This window comes from Cupressus sempervirens, chromosome 3 (assembly GCF_028749045.1).
Source record: "Cupressus sempervirens isolate cs-2001-9-10 chromosome 3, ASM2874904v1, whole genome shotgun sequence".
Lineage (NCBI taxonomy): Eukaryota > Viridiplantae > Streptophyta > Pinopsida > Cupressales > Cupressaceae > Cupressus > Cupressus sempervirens.
The window spans coordinates 494,794,571-494,812,377 of record NC_143120.1 but is presented as its reverse complement, the minus strand read 5'-3'; positions in this window follow the sequence as shown (position 1 = coordinate 494,812,377).

The window sequence follows — 17,807 nt, the reverse complement described above, 5'->3', positions numbered from 1 at the left end:
AAAGTCATCATCATACAATGGGTTATGGTGAATAACAAAATTATTAACAATTAGGTTTTCATTCATTGACTTGATAACTTCATTATTTTTTGTTGAGACAAAATTGACCTTGTTGTTACTATCTTCCTTGTTACCATTAATATCCTGCATATTTTTAGGGCTCCCATTAATTCTTTATATAGGTTTTTTAACAATAGTCAATCTCTCTTATTATGACCATTCATTTTGTATTGGAAACACACTCCCAAATCACACAATTTTTGGATTTTCCAACAAAAATTATCATTTTCAATTTTGATAGAGATTTCTTCTAGGAAAGGAAAAATAGAATTTAAATAAATTAGGGCTCTGGCATTTAAATGTACGAGGGTAACCCTAGATTGTTCAATCTACAAAATTGACCCCAAAGGCTTAAGAAAATGTGGAATGAAAGACCACAATTCAGGTTGGACGCTTTGCAATTCTACCCAAAAAGGGGAAAAATTTGTAGGAATTTGTTCCAAATTAGAGCACAGTGCCCATGGAAAAGCCCTAAACAACATCTACCCAACATTCCATAAGCCTTTATTTAACACCTTTTCCTACATAGCAAGTGTCTTGACAAAATAAAATTAACTATAATTCCAATTTTTTCCCCCTCACATGTTATTCAACTAGTCATCAAGAAATTTTCTAGCTGGCAAAATTTTTATATCCAAACAAACAAAGAAAACTGTCACATTTTTTAATCTATTTTGTTCATCCTTAACAACTTTTACCATGTCATTGCTTAGGTCCAGATTGAGCATCTTTCTTGGGGGTAACAGAATCTTAACTATGTTTCTTGTAGCACCCTCTGTTCTACCTTTGGACTCTCCTCCTTGTCTATCTTCATTGGCATCAATGTGATCTCCTCCATCCGCAAATGAAATAAAAGTATTGTTAAAGCTTGTTGAAGCTGAGACTATCAAAATAGATGAGTTTGCAACCATGACACTATATAAAGGCTTTTCCACTTTCCCTAGGATGTCCTTCTCATTATTACAACCTCCTTCCTCGTCAATGTTCTTCTTCATACCGCTTATACTAGCAGATTTCACATCAAAATTTTCCCCATCATTTTTAAATACACCTCCTACCTATCAGGTTTCCCGTGCAGAGACTCATTTCCCTCAACCATTTTCAAACCAGGCCCAGGGGATAAGCAATCACACACACAAAAGAAAAAATAAAGATGATATCAAGGCACCCTCAAGAAAACCCTAGATAGAATTGCAGAAATGAAAAGAAAGTAAAAACAATAAGTACAAAGCAAGAAAAGATAAAGAAGACACAAGGAGGAGCAAAAAACCACACATCCTCCACTCCTTCCTGCACTCAGGGTGTGGGTACCAAGTACCATATATGAGGTAGCCAACACACCAATTTGGAGAGCACACTCTCTCTCAAATTACTAAAATCCTCAATAATATACACCATATTCCCACAAATGTTTCCAAAAAAGAGTGGTATAAATACATGCATAGATCAATAGGTTATCTCAATTCCAATCAGTAGCAAAGTCTTAATTTCTCATACTACCAAGATCATTGTTGGGTGATTCATGAGTGTGACAACTACATTTTAGCCAAAGATAGGTAACTTAGACCCCTATCTATGTGTTCTTTGTAATTTTAGTTCATTCTTATATGTAGTAGATACAAGTTAGACTCTTAGTGGTTAGTTATTAATTGGGACCAGTGACCAGTACCACTGACTCATGCAACAACTAGGGAGAGTCGAGACCTAGGACATCTATATTTTAAAGTGTAGGTTATACAACTAATGAAAACTATTTAGATAAATATATGTAATAGACTATAGTCAATTGTCACTTTTTGAATAAATTGAATTTTATGACAGCCTATATTTCTTTGGAGATGTTGAACATGAACAAGGGTAAGATTCCTACATGTGGTGGAAGTCAAAAAAGGCCAACCAAGTGCACTCACACCTTGGCATCATATTTTGGTGGAAAAAATCAGGAAGCTATATCATCACAAGTGCATTTACAAGATTCCCAACCACTACCACTACCAGTTCCATTGGCACGTATTGAAGAATTTGGTGAACTTGATATATCTGATCATGATGAACTTGAAGAAGATATTTTGATAAATACCCAAACTAGCCAATATTTGCAATTCAATACCCATAGTAGCTAGAATAATATAATAGACTTGGATGATAATTCCAAATATGGTGATGGTGTACGAACAAGGAAGGGAAAAATTAAATACAATGCAAAAACTAGTGCAAAATCCAAAAAATATTGGCATTGGGATATATCAATCAACAATTTTCAAATAGACTGGGCCTCAGTATCCATTCATTGGACTTGTGCGCAATCCAAAAGAAGGGGAGCCTTTGGTAGAATGAAGATGTATAATATGCACAAGGATAAATAAAAAGGAAAAGAGGTTGCAGCTAAAAATTGACACCATAAAAAAGCATATGGGTAAATTTTATTAGAAGCAAATCAAATATGGAGTGGAAAAATTAGTTACAAAATAGAAAACTGAGGAATGTGAACATGTTAAGAATGCAAAAATCTTAGAAATTCAGGAGAAAAAACATACGAAGCCTACTGAGGTAAAGGGCTCCATGGAATATATTATTAGAAAAGCAATGGAAGTTCAAGAGATGGGTAAAATTCTTCAATTAAGTGTTGTCTTTTATATTTAAAGCAAAGGGTGTGTCATGATAGACTACCCATCATTAAGTAGTTTATTACACTATACAAAAGTTTGTTATTATGCGAGGAGTCACTTATTAGTAAATAGCGGATGGGAATGGACAAGTTGTCTTGTTGAGGTTGAAAAGAAAAATATCAAAGAAAAAATTTAAAAAGTCAAATTTCATTGCATTATCTTTTGATGAGGTTACAGCAATAGACAATACTTCCTAGGTATGCATGCATGTCTATATTGTACAAAATTTTGTCTGCCAACCCACTCTAGTAATTTTTGTTAAAATGAAGGATAATTCAATGATGGAATACATATTTAAACTAGTAAAGAGTTCCCTAATTGAATGTGGAGGTATAGATGAAATGATGATTGCCCAAAAATTGGTATGTGTTGGAGCAGATGGAGCTTCAGTAATGCAAGACCACAAGAATGGTCTTGCCACAAAGTTAATAGAATATATTGTACCTTATGTTGTTGGAATTTATTACATGGCCCACAGAATGAATCTATCTTTTGGAATTGTCAACAACTCTCCACAAATATACAGAGTTGAAGTTTTAATCAAAGAGATCTATTGGCACTTTTGTCAAAGTCTTAAACAATTCAAGGAATTTCAACAATTTTATAAGGGCCTAACTAATGGGAGAAAGTTGCTTAAGGATAATGATACTAGATGAATCTCTTTGGATGGACTAGCTCATCTAGTTTTTCTTTTTAATATCCATCTTTGCTTGGTACGATGGAATTAACTCACAATGATCAGGGTGGTCAACAAAAATATGGTGATCTTCTTGAAAGATTAAGTAATGTAGAGGCACTCTTAACGTTAGTAGCCATTCTCCCCGTGTTAGAGGGAATGAAAAATATAATAAAGAAGATCCAAAAAATATAAATATATATTGTAGAATATAATACACTGTGTAAAACAACATGTGTGACCCTTGATAATCTCTATAGAAATTCATATTAATTTTATGTGGATGAAAAGCTTTCAAGGTGGATGAGAAACACAGATTTGGATAATCTCGATAACTTTTTAAAGACTAGTGCAAAGAAGGAATTATGTGCTAATATACGAGGTGTTGAGATACCAGTGCACTACTATGGAAGGCACGTGTCCACAAGAAAATGAAAGAAACCCACGTAGCAAAAATTAATTGTTACGAAAGAAGTGTTTGAATAGATTGTTGAGTCTGTGATGAATTATGTGAAGGACATTTCTTATAATCTTTCCTTAGAAATTAGAGGAAATTAGAGAAAGAGTGCCTTGATACAAATTGCTTGAATCAATGTGTGTTGTGTATCGCCATTACTATATTTTAAGAAGTCCTAAATATTTTTGAGATAAGTTATTGGTTTTGGTAGATCAGTTATGCAAAAGCAAAGAAATCATTGGGGTGACTATAAATGGAATTTTAGATTAATATCATTTGAGAGAGAAGTCTCATCATTTTTCTAGTACAATGATGGAACAATATGATCTTATGTGGAACCCTGAAGAAGAAGGACTAGTAACAAAACTTTGGAAGAATCTAGCTCAAAGCGAAGTGTTGCAAGATTCAATGTCAAAAAAAATCAAGCTTGTTGAATTATGTTTGACCATGATATTGGGGTATGTGGAGGATGGAAGAGTTTTTAGTGCTTTGAGGTTCCTAAAATCAAAGGTAAGAAATAAACTAGACAAGATATTGGAAAATTATGTGAGGTTGTATACATCCAGATATGAAATCAATACTTTTTCTTATGAAAGGGCACTAAAATTTTGGACAAAGAAATGCCAAAGAAGAGGTTTGGGCAATGTTTCAAACAATGAGATCAGTAACTCAGGTAGTAGTAGAATTGATGTTGAAGCTGAGGATTACTATCAACATGACAAAAGTATGCCTACTGGAGAAAACATGGAGCATGATGGACTATTTGAACTTGATGTCAAGGAATTGGAAGATTCAGACGATGAGATGATGTGGCAAGTTTAACAGTTACAATATGATGTGTCAATTCTAAATTTATTATTTATTAGTAATTACTACAGTCTAAATTTTGGATTTTAGATGTATTATCTAAATCTAATCATGATTTATCTATCATGCATGATAAGTTATATCATTTTTTAAATGTCTAATGTCAAACAAACAAGTACATTCTATGTTAGATGATGCCATGACTCATGAATCAAGATTCATTCAAATTTTACCATTACTATTATTTTTTATTTGCATTACTATGCTCATATATTACATTGTTATGGTACAATCCTTGATGATTTTTGTGAAAATATCGCAATTCAAATGATAAAATTCAATGAATTCAATTTTCAAAAGTTAAATTTGAATGCCCAATTTCATTATCATGAGTTAAAAGTACTAAATTTACAACTATAACATTTAGCAAATGACCCTAAATTACCATCTACACAAATATAGAAATAAGGGAGCAACAATTACTTCAGGTCATTTTGCCTCATGGGGACACTCTTAGACTAGCATCAAATTTAGTATCAAAAGCATTTATTGTCATTGCATTTGATAAGCTTGGTAAGAAAAATAGCATTTTGATTTTGCTACATTTATCCTATTCAAGAAACAAAATTCAAACTTTAAAATCATATCAAACAATTAAAAATAGAAATAGAGTAAACACTACAACGATAATTAAAATCACTTTCCAAGTTTCACATACTCTGATGGATGTCTTATGAGATGACTGAAGATTTAGTTAGCTTTTTTAGGATGTTAAATTCTACTTTGTTTGGAGTTTGAAGATTTGTTATATTTTTTATTAGGTAAAATGGGTTTTATAGGGATCCTGAAACCCAAAGTTTTACAGCAAAAAGAGCGAGATGAAATAGACTAAATAAACAAAAAATTGCCACAAAAGGATGGAGACAAAAGAAGGCCCGAAGCCAAAGTACAAAGGCCAGAGATAGAAAAGAAAAGCCAAGTGAACAGGCTAGTGGCCATCTGTGTCCATGGCCTATAGGGTTTCTGCAACATCATTGTCCTTCTGACTGGCTGCGCCCTCCTGAATCCCAGTAGGAGTGTTCACCTAGTTCCCCTAATTCACCTGGTCACTGGCACCTTTCTAAAATTCATCTTGGTTGAATCCTTGCTCTGTGTTCTGCTCTGCATCCCTTTCAAGGCCAATTGTAGTCAGATAGTCCCCCAGATTGACAATATTCTCATTCAAGGTGTGAAGGGTGTCCACTATCTGTTTGGTGATTATCTAGTGGATAGAATCTAGCCATTGGACCTTCTACTCAAGCTGGGTGAGTCTATCATCTTGTTGGTCTCTGGAGACCTGGCCTCTATCTTTCTCTTGGCTACCCACCTGGTCCTTGCTTCCTCTGGCTTCCTAGTCCTTGTCAGAATCTTGGTTGTTGAGTTGGTTGCTCCTGTCCTTCAGAGCCTCAATTTCTTGAAAAAGCCACTTGATGGAACAAAAGTTGTCAATCAGGCTATTCTTTACATTGTTCAGGAAGTTGAAGCTAGTTTCTCGCACATTGTCAGAGATAACCAAAAGAACCAAGTCAATGAGCTCGTCATAGTGGGTACTTTTGTCAAGGTCCTCCAGCACCTGGATTTTAGCAGGTTCTCTAACAATATCCAAACTGACCTTATCCCCATAGAAGTTCCTCCAGGCCCTCCTCTTATTCTTTCTGATTACCTCCCCCACCTTTTTCAACCATGATTTCAATCATCTCCTCCGGGGGCGAAATGGGAACCTCCTAAGGTGAATTAGGCAGGGTGGGGCTGGGGGGCACATCAATAGGGTCGCTAGGATGATCCTAGAGCAGGGCCTGGTTCACTTTTCTTTTCTTGGGGTTAACCTTGGGGTCCATAGGGGTCACCACCTCCTTGTCATTTTCTCTCCCCTTATCTTCTTCCATCTCACTTTCCTTCCTCGTCTTTGAGTCCTCCTCCTCAAACTCCGTATCAGACTCCACATCATCATTACTGGCCTCTTTCACCTCCTTAGGATGAGGAGAGGGGGGGATAGGGGGAAGACATCTGGGGCTCTTCCTGCTAGGGATGCGAGGATCACGGGTAATAGGGATAGCTTTTCTTGGGGTGTCAATTTTCTCTGATTTCACTACAAGCTCATCCCCAGAATCAGAACTGGCAATGTCCTCTGAGGCACTACCCAAATCTCCAATGGTTTTACCTCTAGTTTGGGTTTTCAAGAACTCATAAATTAGAAGCAAGAGACCCTCATGGAGGGTAGGATTTTTGACAGGGCATTTCTTGAACCTCTCTATATTCTTCGCCATGGACATGAAAAGAAATTTTCACTTTGTGTCTAAAATAATTTAATAGAACAAAATGATGAGTCCTGATTCTATCAAACCTGGGGTCAAGAGTGACATATTCAATGATAATCCTAATAACATAACTCCAAAAAATTTTGATGGAATCAATGTCGTAGTAGGTGTCAATCTTGACCAATTTTCTTTTCTCCATATCATCCTTGACAAAGTCATTGATAGTGTCAGTGGACATCTTCTTGTCCCTATAGAAGTTCAAGCCATCCTGAGAAAAGCCAGTCACCTCCGCAATAAGACCCTCAATGATTTGGTGGGAAACACCATCAATTTTGACCTTGCCATTTTGCCAGGAATCAACCATAGCTTTAGTAACCTCCGTATCAAATCCATGAAGCTTCTCTATGAATTTGGTTATACCTCCCTTCTGGAGCTTTCTCCAAACCTTCCTCTTCTCTTTCCATCTCTCCACTTCACCCCATGGCTCTCTTTTGATCCTTTCACCCACCATTGTAGTTTTCGGCTCAACTAATCCTAAACCACTAGCAGTATTTCCAAGTTCAGAGTAGCAAAAGGCGCTGAGAGTGAAAATAATTTTGCACGTGTTTATGGGTTTATTTTTGGCTTCCTTCAGCTTTTTTCTTCTGTACAAGTGATTATGGAGCAGAGGGGGTTCCACATAACTCCAAATAATTTCCTTTTTGAAGTATAATTTTGCAAATCCTATCATCATTAAAAGGACATTATGTTGGTGTCGTGGATTTTCTCCTTTCAGATTAGCTCAGTCGCCGCTATCAAAAAGTAATTGTTGCTTCCCCACGTCATCATCAAGTTGCTAGCAATTGCTTTGTTGGTGAACCAGTCAGCGACTGTGTTTGCTTCACGATAAACATGGCTGATGTGGTAGTTTTTAAATTTCCTTAAGTCCAATTTTAGGTCCTCAATAATGCTTTTGATGGTCCAAGAGGGTTTTTTGACTCCTAAAATGCAATTTATTATATTTAAGGAGTCACCTTCAAGCCACAACTGCTCAATCCCTGAGGCCAGGGCCAACTTAATAGTGAACCTAGCAGCACTGGCTTCAGCTAGATGATTGGTTTGGTGGCCAATAGGGGAAGAGATAGCTGCAATGCCACCTCTCGAACTATTTCTTATGATACCTCTACATCCAGCTGGACCTAGATTCCCCTTGGCTGCCCTATCAAAATTGGCTTTATGCCAATTCTCAGGGGGAAAAAACCAAGTAGCCTCCTATCTTCTTTTGATCCAGTCTTCTTTCTTGGCTTTACTGTTCCCTCCAACCTTTATGTCTCCTTCTCTGGTTATGGCATAGTTCTCTATCATAAGGTTTTTGATTTTCTCAGCTATTATAACCTCAGGGGCTTCTCTATCTCTAAATATCCTATTGTTGCGCTCCTTCTAGATTCCCCAACAAAAGTGTGGGAGGATCTAGGAGCTCAATAACTGAGAATTCAAACCTTGGTGGTGGCTTCTCCACTGACTAAATAAATCCTGGATGCAAGTTGGAGGGCACCAGTTGAAGTCCAGGTTAGTAGTCATATGGCTCCACACCCTAGAGGAGAAGGGGTAGTGGATGAACAGATGATTAACCATTTTTAGATCTTGCTTACAGAGGAAGCATCTATTAGGTAAGATTTGTCCTCTCTTGGTTAAATTATCCTAGGTGAAGATTTTATCTTGAAGGAGGAGCCAGAAGAAAATGTTTATCTTAGGCATAAGCCCAGGGATTCAGGCTTTGGCCTAGATAGGTTTCTCCTCTTTACTCACAAGGGATAGATAGCCGATGGCCACAGATTAAAGGCCCCCTGAAGAATCTCCCCAAACTAATGAGTTGCCATTCTGGTTGATGAAGATGGCATTCAAAGAGGACATTAAAGGCTTGAGGTCCTGCAAAAGTTCAGCCAGATTGTGCCATTCATTACATTTTTGTAGTTCCTTACCATCAAACCATATCTGCCAATACACTGATCAACCCACCTACAAAAATATGGGGTGATTAATGAGGGGTTCCTAACATAGCCAGCTATCCTACCAAAAAAGGATTTTGTCTCCCATTCCAACTTTCCATTTAGCTTTGAATTTAGCAAGGGGGAGGGCCTTCAAGGTCCCATTCCAAATACGGGATCCCATCAGCAGCTCAGCCCCTTGAAATATGGAGTTAAGAGACAGTCTACCCAGATATTTCTCAGCCAGAATATCCCTTCAAAAACTTGTGCTTTGGAAGATGTGCAAAGGATTTTTAGCTAAAATGGATTGATTGAGGTGAGAAATTTTTCTAATACCAAGACCACCCTGGCTTTTGGGCTGGCAGACTAGGTCCCATGCAACTAGGTGGTATCTCTTGTGGTCATTAGTCCCTGTCCAAAGAAAATTCCTCTGAATCTTCTCCATTCTTTCTACAAACTTAACCAAAATCCTAAAAAGAATAAGGGCATAGGTAGGGAGGTTCTAGAGAATAGAGTTAACCAGAGAGCATTTTCCAGCTTGACTAAGGGTGGCCCCTTTCTAACCTGCAAGTTTCCTATTGAAATTGTCTATAATGCTGATCCAAAAGGAATTTGAAGGTTTCATTCCAAGAGGTAGCCCAAGATAAGATGCTAGCAGGGACCCAATGCCACATCCCAGGATGCGAGCAATTTTCCTTTGCCTCTCCAAAGGGGTATTGAGGAAGAAAATTGAACTCTTATCCAAATTGATAGCCTGTCCTGAGCCCCTGGTGTAGGAGTTCAAAATGCTTTTGAAAGTCCTGGCCTCCCAGACAGAGGCTTCACCCCCCAAGATAGTTTCATCCACAAATTGTTGGTGGGTGAAAGTAGAGGGTCCCAAAGAAGGCCTTAGGCCTTTCAAACTCCTGTCCCAAATCTTCATCTGGATGACTCTGCCTAGGCATTTCGCCAAGATGACAAAGAGGAGAGGAGATCTGGGGTCACCCTGCCTTAAACCCCTTGAGGGGGAGAAGAAAGGAGTGGGGAGACCATTAACCAGAATAGACAAAGAGGGAGAAGACAATTGAAGATTTGTTATGTTATAGTAGATGGCCTTTAACTTTGCCATACTTTCATATTTGGAATATTTAATTGAAAGCAATGCTATATCCAATAGTGCATTTAGATTTGCCAATGGTTTGATGCAATTTAAAATGCCTTTAGGAGTTGAATCTTGGGGAAACTTGACTACTTCAGACATCATTTTAGCCTCCAAATCTTTTTGGTAAGCTTCCCTTCTAATGAATTTCATTGATGAATTACTATAGCAAGGATATCATTAATTTTTCTTTTTCATCCATCTTGGTGAGTTTTCTCTCAATTGAGTTCAAATATTCCTCTCCTTCCCTTATTCTTTGGCATTTTTGAATGATAGTTGATGACTTTACTAATTCACTAACATGGTCATGAACTCCTTGGCTGGCCAAATACTTGTAACTATGTGTATAATCTATCTTGTAGTCTTCTTGAGCTTAAAAAGGTCATTGTTCTTCTCAATATTCTCTTTGATACTCCCCCAAAAATCTTGAAAACTTTGATGCAATTCAAACCAATCACACAACCTATTGGTATAGCCATAATTTCCCCCCACCATTTTTTCTTTAATTAGCTTGACTGAATTTTTAATTTTTTCATTTGAGTCAAACAAGTTGTTCTCTAAGGTTTCGATTGTTTTATTATCCTTTTGTACCTCTTGCACCATTTGTGACAACTAATTTTCACTTTATTTCTATATTTCCTCTACTTTCTCTTCCCACTACTTTTTTTTTCCCCCTCATTGTCTGATTCCTTATTTATGTTACTGATTGTATGTCCACTAGACTCCAACTTTTTGAAAATATCTACTAAAGATGCTCTTTCAACCTCAAATTTTTTATTTGATTCTTGCAATTTGTCACCAAGTTCTTTGGATTTTACATCAACTTCCATATTAACATGGTTTAGAGTATCACTGAGTTTCTTATTGCCTTGTTCCAATTGTTCCTTGAACATCTTGAGTTTTTCTTCTCTCTCTACATTTACATCAGATAGCTTTTCATTGCTTTCTTCCAATTGTTCCTTCAGAATTTTAATTTTTGCCTCCATATTTTTTGGCTGAGGCTGTGCACTTGGTCCTTGAGAGGAAGCACTTGTAGTCCTTTTCTATATTTCTTTGCACCTATTATCTATTGCTTTCACCTTTTCCTTTGTATTTTCCAAGTTTGCTTTTAACTTTTCAATTGCCTTCTTTGACCCTTTTTTTCTCTCTCTCCACCTTGAATAGTGAACTATAGACTACAAAATTGGTCTTTTTTGCCACACTAACTTTGTACACATTTTGTACTTTGGATAAATACATAGATAGTGTGCTAACATGAAAATCTAATGGTTTTATCTCACTCTCTAGTGGATTATTATCTAGTTGTGGGGGAGAAACAATCATAAACTCCATCGTTTCTTTATTGGTGTTATATGTTGGAAATATCCTACTTGATACATGTTCTTAAGAATGAGCCACCTCAAGTACATCCTTCTCAAATGCCTTATTATTTATTCTATTCATCTTTGTGGTTTCTTGAAAATTTGTTACAAAATTATCAAATTCAAAATTTGGGTCTATTGATACAATATGATGCTTGAAAGGAGAAAGAGCACTTGCAACATTGTACTTATCTCCACCAATGCCCGAGGTTGTAATAATTGTATTTTGAGGATTACCAATGACATCACTCCTTCCTAATCCTACCCTACTACCACTTACAAGTAAAGTTTTTGGATTGTTCTGAAGGTTTTGTGATGAGGGAGTTGCGACTGGCATTATATCAATATGAGTATTCGAAACATTTTGCTTCTTTGCACAGTAACCTTCAACTGTAGGGATTTGGTCAAATCTCAGTTCCATCTTACCTTTTGAAGAAAAAAAAAACTTGGGAAGTTATAAATCTATCTTGGATGAATAATATCTTGGGTTCTCCTTTTCTTGAAGAACCAGATGGGTCATCTACCTCATCTCCAATGATTGGTTTATGACCAAGTTTCAGTAGCTCTGGTACTAGGACTGGATACCAATTTCCTTGACCTGATATGTCTAGCCCACCATCACCTGGATAACCCATTTTTTCTACCATGCTTTCCCCTATACCATACATTTCCCTTGTCTGTTGATTAAGTACAACATATTATCCAGTTGAATGAAATGTACTACTAGCAATGGATTTAGTGGAACCAATGGCAGTGCCTATCGCTATGGATGAAGGATCCTTCCAAACCTCATACTCATTGCCTTCATCATCTACATCATGTTGTGTTTCTATTGCATTTGGATGCTCATCATCCCATAATTTTCTAAATGTTTCATCCTCAGGCAAGTCTTCAAAATCTGTAGAGGTCTTAGGTTCACCGAGATTCTTCTTGATTTCCCAAAATGCATTAATTTTTTATCAACACTAGTATGCAGCTACACAATCTTTATTTATGGCATCTAGAACATGTTTTTTACCTCGATGATTCACTTTATGGTAGAAATTATAGGATGTTACAGGCTGCACTTTTTATTTTTGTCTGTGCAATTATTCAATTTATGTTGACAATTCTTATATTGAAATATTTTTAACTAGAGAATTTCTCCATCTCCATTTTGACCTCTTCTCATGAGTCCATATTTTTAAATCTTTCAATCAATGGCACACTCTCATGTTGACATTTTCTTGTAGAGTTCCCATTTTTATACAAGCTTTGTACCAATTATGTTTAGCAGAACATACTGCCAGTGCCTAGCAACATCAAATTTAAAAATTGTGAGAAATTCTTGTACCATTTTGAATGCTCTTCTCTCAAATGTGAACCCTCTACATTTGACAAAAAAGGAAGGAAAAATGGTTTTCTTTTGTTGACCATGAAACAATACATTTGTGCTTTCCATCTATTGTACATATTCCAATGCAAATACTCTCTCTATCACATGTATAGGAATTTTGTAGGGTTCTACAACTGAACTGTAAAATTTTAATACAATGTACGCTTTCATAAAGTACTAGTCAACCAATTGAATTTGACTTCCCAATTGAATTAATCATTTACAAGACTCAAGTAATCTAAGCATTGAAGTGCCTGTAATTTTATGATAAAGTAATGCCAAAAATATGTCTACAAAATGGTTTTAGTTCCCTTGGGGATCACCCTTCCTAATCACAGATGTCCATTCAAATATCGGTTTATCAAACTCAAGTTGAAGCTTGTTTATTTCAAAAATTTGATGATGCTTTGATAATAGAAGATAGCACAATTAGGTCATGTATCTAAATGTCTTCTATGATAGCGTGTCTAACCCTCTTTTAATAATTAACAATTGTTCATTCATGTGATGTACAATGTGCCCAATATAATTGTATCTTATAGGTTATTTTAGACAATGAATATTGAAAATCATTTCCAAAACACCAGCACCCACTTTCCCATTACTTTCCAAACCTAAACACATTAACAATAGAGATACAATATCTTGAACCCATTACGAAAAATATCCAATTTGTAATGAGTTTTATGGTCATGAGGCAAATTGAATATGTCTGCTAACACTCTGATATAACAATTTTTTTATTTGAACCTACATTGTCATATGTTTCTGCCAATTTTTTTGGGTCAACGTGGGTTCAGTTTTGTTCTTCAAACCCTAGGTTCAATAGTCCACCAAATTCACTCTATGTGATAGAGAAAATCACCTCCCATGTATTTTGATTCACAATTGTCTTTATGTTTTCTTCATAGTTTTGAGCACAAATTATTACAAATTTTGGACATGGGAATACTTGAAAGAACCCCAAGAAATCAATTCCACTAGTCCATGTTGCAACTTTGTTTACAATGCACCCTATCATGATGTTCGATTTAATATATTTTGACTCCTTTTGTGCATCATTCCACTTATCTTCAATTGGATATTTGATTAGCTTAATACTCCTTCCATATATAATAAGATCCAAAATATCATGGAATTCATTAGTAAAACCTGGCATTTTAACAAGGTTGTGCATATCAAAATATAGTTTATCGGTCCCCTGTATTTTCTTTTAGGTTGCAATTCCACTGCCAGTGCCACTCCTTTTGTGTGTTTTCATCATCATTGAAAATTTTATAGAACTATATACAAACACAAATTTCAATTTATAGACATAAATAACATTTAAACCCTAAATTTTATTTCTAATCTTTAACTTTTCAAGTTACCTAACCGCTATAAAGCAAAAAATTTAGGCTTAATATGCACAATAAATTGGAAATCAAACCCTAAATTCTATAGATGATACTATTTACTAAACTATCAATAAAAAATGCATTCAAGATCTTACATGGAAAGTTGAAACTCTAATTGTTAACTATTTACTGTGACGATGTGAGTTGTCTAGGAAAACTAGTTTTGCATTGCAACTTGTAAATTATGATCTGTAACCATTTTCTCATGCTCCAATGATTTTACTAAATATTGGATTGGTAAATTTTACCCACTACAGAGATCAAATATCGAATAATGAAAAGTAAACCTTATGGTTTGCACAAAAGAAAATTTTATAAGTTGCAAAATCGAGAGACTCGAGCATATGTTTCATATTAATTCTAAAGTACACTGTACAATGGACAACTAATATTATAATTATTTTTGAAACCATAAACATACAAAATTATAGTAGGACTCCCCTTTTTTCTAAAGACTTCTTTTCTGGGGAAATTTTGAAAAAAAATTGAAGGTAGCTGAAATCAGCCTGAAATAAATCTTGAGTCGTCGATCTTTGATGCTCCAACAGTGTTAGTTGTTGATCTTTAAATGTCCCATTATAGCACCATGGTCTACATCAATGCCAAATGTCTTCTTTGTCACCTAATTCATGTATAACACATGTCTTCTTTCCTTGGCATTTGAGAAAGAAAGACTACTTAGCTAGAATTAGCCTGAAATACGACTAGGGCCATTCAATCTTAGTTGATCGAATGATGTGTAATATTGTAAGGGATATCAATGTTGTAATAGATGTTATGTCAAGTATGCCACATGTCCTCTTTCTAGGGAATATGTGAATACAATTCAACTATTGCTAAAATGTCATTGATCTAAGTTGATCAAATGGTGATTGGTTTGATGCCCTGTCTCATATATCACTATGATATCCACCATCCATGTCAAAATGATTAGTGAATACTCATTGGAATTACATTTATGCCATGTATCTTCTCTATGGAGTGATTTGGGAAAATGAGTTGAGTCACAAATGCTGCCCAAATTAGCCCGAAATACATCTAAAGTCGTTGATCCTTGCTCATCTAACAATAGTGGTGGCATCCCCTTTTAGATTAACAAAAAATTTATCCTTTTTTATGCTTTTGATGATGATTAAAAGATTATTAAGAACCTAATATAGTATAGTTAAATTGTTCTCATTCATATAGCATACTTAAAGTTTCAATTATAATTAAAAAGTCATTACAATATGAGTAGTTGAATGTTCTTATAGAGCATATTTATTATTTATTAGAGACTGGAGATGACACATGTCTTTTTTATGGTTGCATTTATAAAAATAGTTGGTCATCCCCACATTTACCCAAAAATCATCTTTGGCCATTGATCTAACTTGATCAAACAGTGGTACTATGAGCATAGTGATTTCACACTTGATCATGTTTTCCACATGTCTTCTTTCTGGGGCATTTGGAAAAACTAGTCGGATGTTGCCAAATTTGGCCCAAAAAACATATGAAGTCATTGATCTTTTTTCATCCAACGGTCATCGTGACATCACCTTGATAATATTACTAATAAAGATGATAGCTCTTAAATACATTAGAGTACTTCTTATGTTAAAAATGAATTAGTTTCTCAATGATACTTTAAATTTGATTACAAAATAAGCGCATCCAATGGAGAGTTGAATCTGATTGTAAAAGTAACTATTGATTATGTTCCACATATTCTATTAATATGTACTGCTAGTGTTAAAACCAAACACTGGTAAACATTTATTAATTAAATTAATTGTTAAATGTGAGACCTCAATATGTTAATTTTAATTCAATGTTAAATTTTATTTTATTTTCTTAACAATTTAATAGAAGAATTCAAAAATGCTAAAATATTGCATAAGCAAGCATAACAATGAAATAAAATTTTATATGGAACTACAAAAATTTCATTGATATTCCTTGAAATTTACAATCTAAGGTAGACACATGTACATTGATTGTAATTTAATTAAACAAAATAGAAAGTGAAACCATACTTCAGGGGAAAACCCTAGTACTAATGTATTAGTCATTGTAGAAAGAATGAGACTAGACTAAGGTTGTGAATTCTTCTAGCCACGGATTTTCCTATGCCACTTCATCCAGGTTATACCATTTTCAAAGAACATCCAAGTCAATTTGTGCCCATTTCTTATGGTACTTCAACTACCCAACAGTCAAGCCCAAAAAATGGTTGTAGGGCCACATTCTAGCCAAGTTCCAGAAGCTTATAAATTTCACCCACCCAAGGGGTCCCCACCCCTAATTCTACATGAGAAAAAATATCAATGTCATTGCCAAAGTATTCTTCTTTAAAAGCCTTCCTCAAGAGCAAAAAAATATTGACCCTTGCTTCTCTAAGGTCAAGAAAAGATGCTAGAAATGGGATGTAATGTCAGTATTGACACAATGCCCATTCTTATTCTCCAAAAACTCGCACCCTAGAACCATTTTCGCAACATGAATAATGAAATTCATAGTAGGAACAACCTCATTGCAAATTGACAAGAGGTTTTCAGTAGGTCCATCACCTAAAAAGGCCTTTTGTTCATCTTCCAATTTTCATGGTAGGGAGCAAGGCCTACCACTCTACCACCAAATAAACTAGGCCAAAATTGAACGAGCACTAAAAATATAGCTATTACTAGACTATTGACTTCCAGAAATGAGATGAGCAACAATGAAAGAAGCAACTCAATTACCTATAAATAAGATGAGTGGCTGAGAAAAAGTCACTACATATTTGTATGTCTAGCTCCTAGTTCGATTGCTTTAATTTATTAAATCTTTACAAATCTTCAACATAAATACAAGTTTGTGTTGAAAAATTTGTAATGCATGTAAAGCCAATGGAAGAGGGAACACCACTAATAGTGACAAGACATGTATTTACTATCCACTACAAGTGGTACAGGTTGAAAGGAAATGTGTCACCATTCCAAAGACTTGAACAAGGTTGAGGCTTCATTCGAGATGTTTGGCCTGAAATAAACCTTTAACCATTGATATATTATCATTGGATAGTAGTTTGTAAATTGATGTTACTTGTTACACAAGTATGTTGGAGATTTAAAATGTTATTAGAAACATTTCCCAAAAATCCATTACTACATACATTAATTCTTGGTCGCATGTGGCATGTGTAGTATGTATTGTGTACTACTACTAACCAGTAAGTACTTACTAGAAAGTGAAATTATGATTCACACAAATTTAGAAAGTAATAATTAAATACATCATCTGATTACTGTAAAATGACTCGAGGCTTAGAGCCCAAAAGAAAATACCATGTCCATTGAAATATCAAATGTCAACAAAAAGGGTTTTACTTTGCATTATATTCTTTGCATTTGCTTTACATTTCATCTTGATATATATATAGTATACCAATAATGGTTGTGGTTTCCCTCAAAAAGGGAAGTGACAAAGCTTCAAACCATTACATTTCCAATTCATACACTTTCAACAATATGTTTTACAAAATAAATCCTAACTAAACTAACAATTCTTTATGTAACACTTCTTTTATCCTTCAAAACATCCCAAAAGCATTGAAGTTTCAATTTTTTTGTTCCACCACAT